We start from the raw sequence: 6,483 nt of genomic DNA, 5'->3' as shown, positions 1-6,483 counted from the left end.
CTTAAAAAACCCCACAGGTGAGCTATGGGCAAAGCAAGACAGTCCTCAAAGACAGGAACTGGCTGAGATCTGTGAGAGGGATTGGGGTCTGGTCACCAAACCCAGGGGTGGCAGGGTCCCTTGAGTTTATGCACAGTGATGAGACATTAAAAAAGATCTTTTGTGTTGAATTTATAAATGTTACAGGTTTATCCAGGACATTTTTCCTCATAATCCAAATGTCCAGTAAGGATGCTGTGCAGGTTGGTGGACTGTAACAGATACATATCTGCCTTTCAAAGCTGTTCTGACACGCAGGTTCTGCTGTTTGTAACGTTTTGTTCATTGTCAATCACCTTGGAGATTTTTTTTTAACATGCTAAGCTGGATCTTTTCTTGATTTAAAAAGCAATTTTGGTCCACTGTTAAATATGGTTACAGCCCATAATTAAAACCCTGTGTATTAACCTGTGAACAGTTCAAAAATTCTGAATTTTGAAATCTGAAGTGTTACGGCAAATGTAGCGGAGAACAATTCCAATGGTTCTTTAAAATTGTACTGCTATTATTTGTGATCTTGTATCTTAACTACCTGAGTCCATGTGGGTGGAAATACCTTTCAAATCAATTCTCAATATTGCCTTTTCAAACACCTGACCTTCATGAAGGGGAATACTCTCATGTTAATGTTATCTGAAACCTATACGAGACAATTAGAGAAATTGTCTGGTTTAATCAAATCAGGGATTTTGCATATAAATAAGAGACAATATTCTATGTAGGGTCTTTATGTAGGTGCATTAGGATTCACTCTGGCTCCAATGACCTATGTTGTCCCCATGACTGTTTCAATCCTGTGGTATTGTTTGGTTGTTTAGAGCTTGTTGGTTTTGAATGCTGTACATTTTTTTACTACTGCAATCCTAATGTTTCTTCACATTCTTGTACAGTTCCACATTTGATGTATTAGTCTGAAATTCTGTTAAAAACATGAACAAAAATGGAAATGATATTTCTTTGGAAGTGTATTTTTACTGTATATCTAATTTGAACTAGTTGAACATACTTCTTTACATTTTGCATGATAGGTGTGTAGTTAATTTTTTAAATATGAAAGAGACTTAATAGTAACTTAGAACAAGAATATAATGAAACTATACAAATATGGAAATACATACAATGATTTGCTACTTTTTTGACTCAAGAAGCTTTTTGAAATACATTTTACCTAATTTATTTAAGAAAATGCAGATATTCTGTCTCTGAGTTCACACATAATACAGAATATAAGAGGGGAATATGTACTAGGAAAACTTTCAGGTCACCTTGGTACTCACCAGCACATTGGATTATTCTTGTCAGAGAATGGACAATGTATTTCAAGAATGCTGAATATATTTTGATTTACAGCAGAGAGGGATGGGAGTGCTGCAAGTGATATGTAAACACAGCTTAAAGTTTATTTACTCTATTAATGGCTACATTTCATAAAACTCATTTTTTATTCAAATTATCTAAGTTTGGGAAGAGAAGACCAAGATCATTATACTAATGAAGAAGTTGAGTGTGTGCCCTGGAAGCAAAAGTCAATTTATCAAATATACTATGGATGAAGAAGGGCCCTCCGAGATGTTTTGGATTTCAAACTATCTGTTCCTCCTGGCTGTTTAAAAACCCCACATAATTAGGCTGCTTTCCTATAAATGTTTGTTATTTTTTGTCAGTTGGAAGGAAGCTTAGGCACCTGTAAGAACAATCTTCATCTAAAGGAAAAGGAGAAAAAGACACAAATCAAAACAAGAATTGGGATTCGTACTTAGGTGTGATGATGGCAAAGGTACCCAGGTGACTAAAGAAGTTGTGTGTGTCCATGCTGATGTCTTCAGGGACTTCTTTATGCTCAGAACGGGGGATTTGAATTGAAAGTAGGAGATTTACGATATTTTTGTTTCTAACCTCAGCAAGCCGGAGCTAATTACACCACTCTGTCACTGTTCTTAAAAAGTAATTTGACACAAATTACCATTAGGAAGGGTCACGGCATCGGTGTGAAAAGGTAAGCCCAGAGTTTGGAAGGAGGATTTTTCCGCTTTTCTCCACTCCCCGCGTCTTTGGTTCTTCTCCAGGCTGCATCAGGAGCTGCTGGCAGTACCGAGCTGCTGTCACTGCTGGGTCTGTCCCCGCTCCCTGCCAGCTCCCAGCCCCGCTCCCCCGTGCTGACACTTCTGTGCCTCCCGCGGTGGCACTGCCACCCCTCGCCCACCTCAGCACTGGGCTGGAGCTTCTCCCGCTCCCGCCGGGATTCAGCCCTTCTGAGTAAGGAGCGTTTACACCGTCCCTGGCAGCCGCCGACAATGAGCCTGCAAATGGAGTGCCCGTGCCTTTCCGAGGTCCCTCTCAGCTGCCTTTCACAGGCTGCGGGTGGGACAGCGGGGAGCACCGCACCGGTCCGTGCCGAGCCGAGCAGACTGCCCAGCCCACAAGTTATTTCCGCTCAAGCAGCAAGTGCTGGCTAATAGATATTTATATTACTGCCACTTCTGCTGCCATTGCATTCTCCCCCCAACCTTTCGGACTCATTAAACAAGTGCTCCATAGCAGCATTCCACCTGGGAAAACCAGAGCTGAGCTGGACCAGGGCCGTGAGTGGCATTTATCAATTCAACCGTTCCTTTTCACAGGGACAGGGTAAAGAGATACACTGGGCATTTAATGGATTTCTGCTCAGATTAGTATGATGTTAGCAGCTCTTTCTGGCCTAATAACTGGATTTCTGCAGTAACTAAAGCCAGTACATATTTTGGGGGTTTTAATTTGAGCAAAACATAGTTCTTAAAATACACAACCTGCTGTCAGTAAATTCAGACCTTGCAATATAATTTATTGTACTAATGCACAACACTGTAGAAATTATTATTTCTGGAGAAAACCACTTCTGTGCAAGTTCTTCTTTGCCCTGTAAAAGGCATGGCACTGCACATGTATTTACACAGCTTGTTTACGTGCTACTATATCAATTTATTACATTGTAAAAATCAGCACTTAACAGGAAGTTACACTTTTGCAACAACATCCAGAAAATAGGAAATAATTAAGCTTTTTGTTGAAGAAAGAAATCTGTTCTTTCCCCTGCCCAGTAGCTATGGGGGGAGGGGGGGGGGGGGGGAACGGGACCAAAACAAGAGGGACACAAATATTTGGAAAGTGTGACTTCACTCTGTGGTGACCTGTTTTAATTGACAAATCTCAGTGATGCCTCTCTCCACATCCCGGGGTGGTTAATGCTGGAAACCACAATGGACCTGCAGCACTGCAAACACTGAAACAACCACGTGTCTTTCTTGCAATGACACAAAACTACCGAGGCCGTTATCTGTCCATGGCACAGGAATTACTGTGAATATAACCTTCCTTGGTTACTGCTCAAAAGCAGTCAGAAGATCCTCAGCCTTTGGTAATTTAGTGCTCCTAGAAAAGGGTATTGATTTTCCATGGGCATATTGGTGTGATACAGAGGATCAGTGATAAGAAGCTCCCATTCATGGACTGATTGTATTGGCCAAAGCCCGTGGCAGACAGGCAGAGATGAATCCTTCCCTACACAGAGCTGACCCCCAAATTCTCCCAGTGGCTCCCCAGACACAGACACATCTCTCCTTGATGACTGAAGGAAAGAACAAGTCCAAGAGACATAGTTATGTTCTTATAATGGTGCACAGGTTACTAAGTGTTATTTTCTGATTTCAATCTCCAGCCTACACAAACTCCATTTTCTCCTACTACGTCTTTTGCCTTCCCACATAATTTCCTTGTGTTTCATCAGCCATTTTTGCTGTCCTTCCTCTGGAAATGAAGACTAACAAAAGAGATACTCTGTAATATGGCTTTGCAGGCTGTGTTTGAGCAAGAAGCTGATGCAAAGTCTCGCCCAAGTCTGGGCAGAGATTCTGGAAATGTGGGAAGAGCAATTTCTGAGAGGCCAGTCTATCACCCACAGACAGATAAGAGGGTAAAGAGACTTCATTGCTTGGACCAAGCCTCCCAAGATGTCTCACCTCTTGAACCCAGGCCTTTTGAGAATTTGTTAATGGTCCTATGAAACATTTTGAGGCAGAAGAACACTTTATATACCATTGCTTTTATGATTATCCCAGACAGGCTGTTTGAGCTCTTTCCCACTTTCTGCTGGAGCACAGGCTGTGTCTGGTGAATTTAACCCTGCTGACCACAGACTCACCTTTGTTAGTTCACATGCGCAGATCCCTTAGAAGCACCTCAAAAGCTTTTGTGTCCACGTTTGTTCCTGTATGATCTGACTGTTTCTGAGAAGCTGGCAGACAAGTGGGAGCTGTCCATGGACTGGGGTGAGATGAGGTTTCATAACCAGGAGCTTGTGCTTCCCTTTGAAAGGAGGCTCTTCCCCCAGGGCTGGCTGCAGTGCTCACTTTCACCTGGCCAGGGCTTGTAGGAGAGTCCTTGGGATGGGTCCTGCCAGCTGCTGATGCATTTTGGAGCTGAGTTTATGCTTAAAAAAATCAGTCATGGGTGTTCCTACCAGCTCGTTCAGTCACCTCTAGTTAATGCAGAGGCAGAGGTTCTCCATTTCATTCCCATTGGTGCCGACTCCTCACCCAACACACTGAATGAGAGCACAAGTTACAGCACAGCCAGTGTCACTCCTGCTGCAGAAATGAGCCCAAACACCCACATTCTGAACAGCTTTTTAATGTAACAAGGGCCATTTGTGGCCTTCATTTCTCTGAATGTCTTTTCCAGTTCTGCCCCTATTGTGTATATGGAATTCAGGTGTCTATGTCAGATTAATCTAAAAGCTGTACAATGCTATTTTCTGTTATTCTTTACTCTTCACCTCCCTGAGTGCAAACAGTTCCTACCCATGTTTTGTGTCCATACTCACTTTTTCTATCACTGTTTTATCCCAGAGATTATAGATTGTGCACACCAACACTCACTGGCACTGACAGGATTCTCCAGAGTTCCTTCTGGCTATTCCAGCACAAAGAGGAGTCTCAGAAAATGCATTGGCAGCTGTTTGTAGAACTACTTTCTCCTCACAAAACAGCTCCAGCTCCTGGGGATGCGTATTGGGAGCACAAGGTGTGCTGCAGCCACTTACACACAGGTACCACCATTATCAGCTGCCTTGGAACAAAAGCTGGGCTGCTTTTACGAGATCTGCATAAAAATATAACCCATTTTAATTCTAGAATTATACTGGAGCTGATGCCAGGCATTAGAGGGAAGAATGTGTTTCTGGCAGGACTCCAGGTATTTCTGTTCTTTCTTTTTCTGCCTGTTGGCTGGAGCAGAGGCCAGGGCAGCACTCCTGCCTCCTGCTTCCACCGCAGACACTCTGTGGCCAGCACAGGGAGGCTGGCCAGAGGTTACTGACTGTTATTTTGAGAAAGTGCTTTGAAGTCCTTGAGTGAACAGTGCCAAACTGGAGCAAAAGGCAAAGTGGAAGTCATTACACTTCCCATGGGAGGCCATGAGAAAGTGGCAGTGCAGCAGATGAGTGTGACCATACGTGTGCAGCTCCAGTCTCACCTCTGAGTCCTGACTGCTGCTGACCTGGCCCTGCTGACGACAGGAGGGCCTGGGCTGCGTTACTTTGGAGAACAGAAACCAGAAACTGTTGTAGCTCCCTTTAGGGATTTGCAAGATGTGTGAGAAGGCACAAATCAATCCCACACAACAGACTCAGAGGAATTCAGATTGGAAGGTACTGAAGGGGATCTCTTTTCCAGGAAGGAGGCACTAGATCATAACTATGGTACCTGGAGAGGAGAAAACAGCGACCTGCGATGCAGGGCTGTGGGAAACTGAACACAGCCAGCACAGGTATGCCTGAGAGCATGAGCAGCCTGTCCTCTCCTTTCCCTGAGAGACAGGTAAAGTCCAAGGAGCTTTACAGCTGAAAGAAGGCAAAGACCCATTTCTGTACAAAACCCATGGAGCAGTGTTTGGGAAGAGCAGCGGGCCTGGAGGTCAGGAGTGCAGCATTCCCGGGATAAGGAGAAGTCACTGTTTTAGAGGTGATGCCACCTCTGGCCTCCCAGAAGGGTTTTGGGTTGAGGAACGATTTCAGAATCCTACTGCACAGGTCAGGGAGAAAACTGGCTCTGGTGTTTATAACAATACCTGACTGTCCCACCCTCCCCTGGCTGCTCTGGAGGGGAAGAGGTGCAGCAGTGTCAGAGGGCTGTGTGCTCCCTCCCACTGCCAAGTGCTCTGTCAGAAATGTGAAGGAGACAAACCCAGCTATTTCACATGCTGCCTTTGCACCCCAAACTGCTCTTTGCTGCTGTAAGCTGGCTCTCTTCATTAAATGTATTTACTTAGCAGCAGATCTGTTGTTACATATGAATAATTGACAAGGAGAATGTCACTTACTGCACGGGTGCCGCACGATTCTGGCTGCTGAGTTTCCAACACTACAAAGGCTGGAACAGGAAGCTCTAAACCAAATTTCTCCTTTTACAG

The sequence above is a fragment of the Cinclus cinclus genome, chromosome 19 (genome assembly GCF_963662255.1).
Source record: "Cinclus cinclus chromosome 19, bCinCin1.1, whole genome shotgun sequence".
Taxonomy (NCBI): domain Eukaryota; kingdom Metazoa; phylum Chordata; class Aves; order Passeriformes; family Cinclidae; genus Cinclus; species Cinclus cinclus.
Note: the sequence above shows the minus strand (reverse complement) of the source record.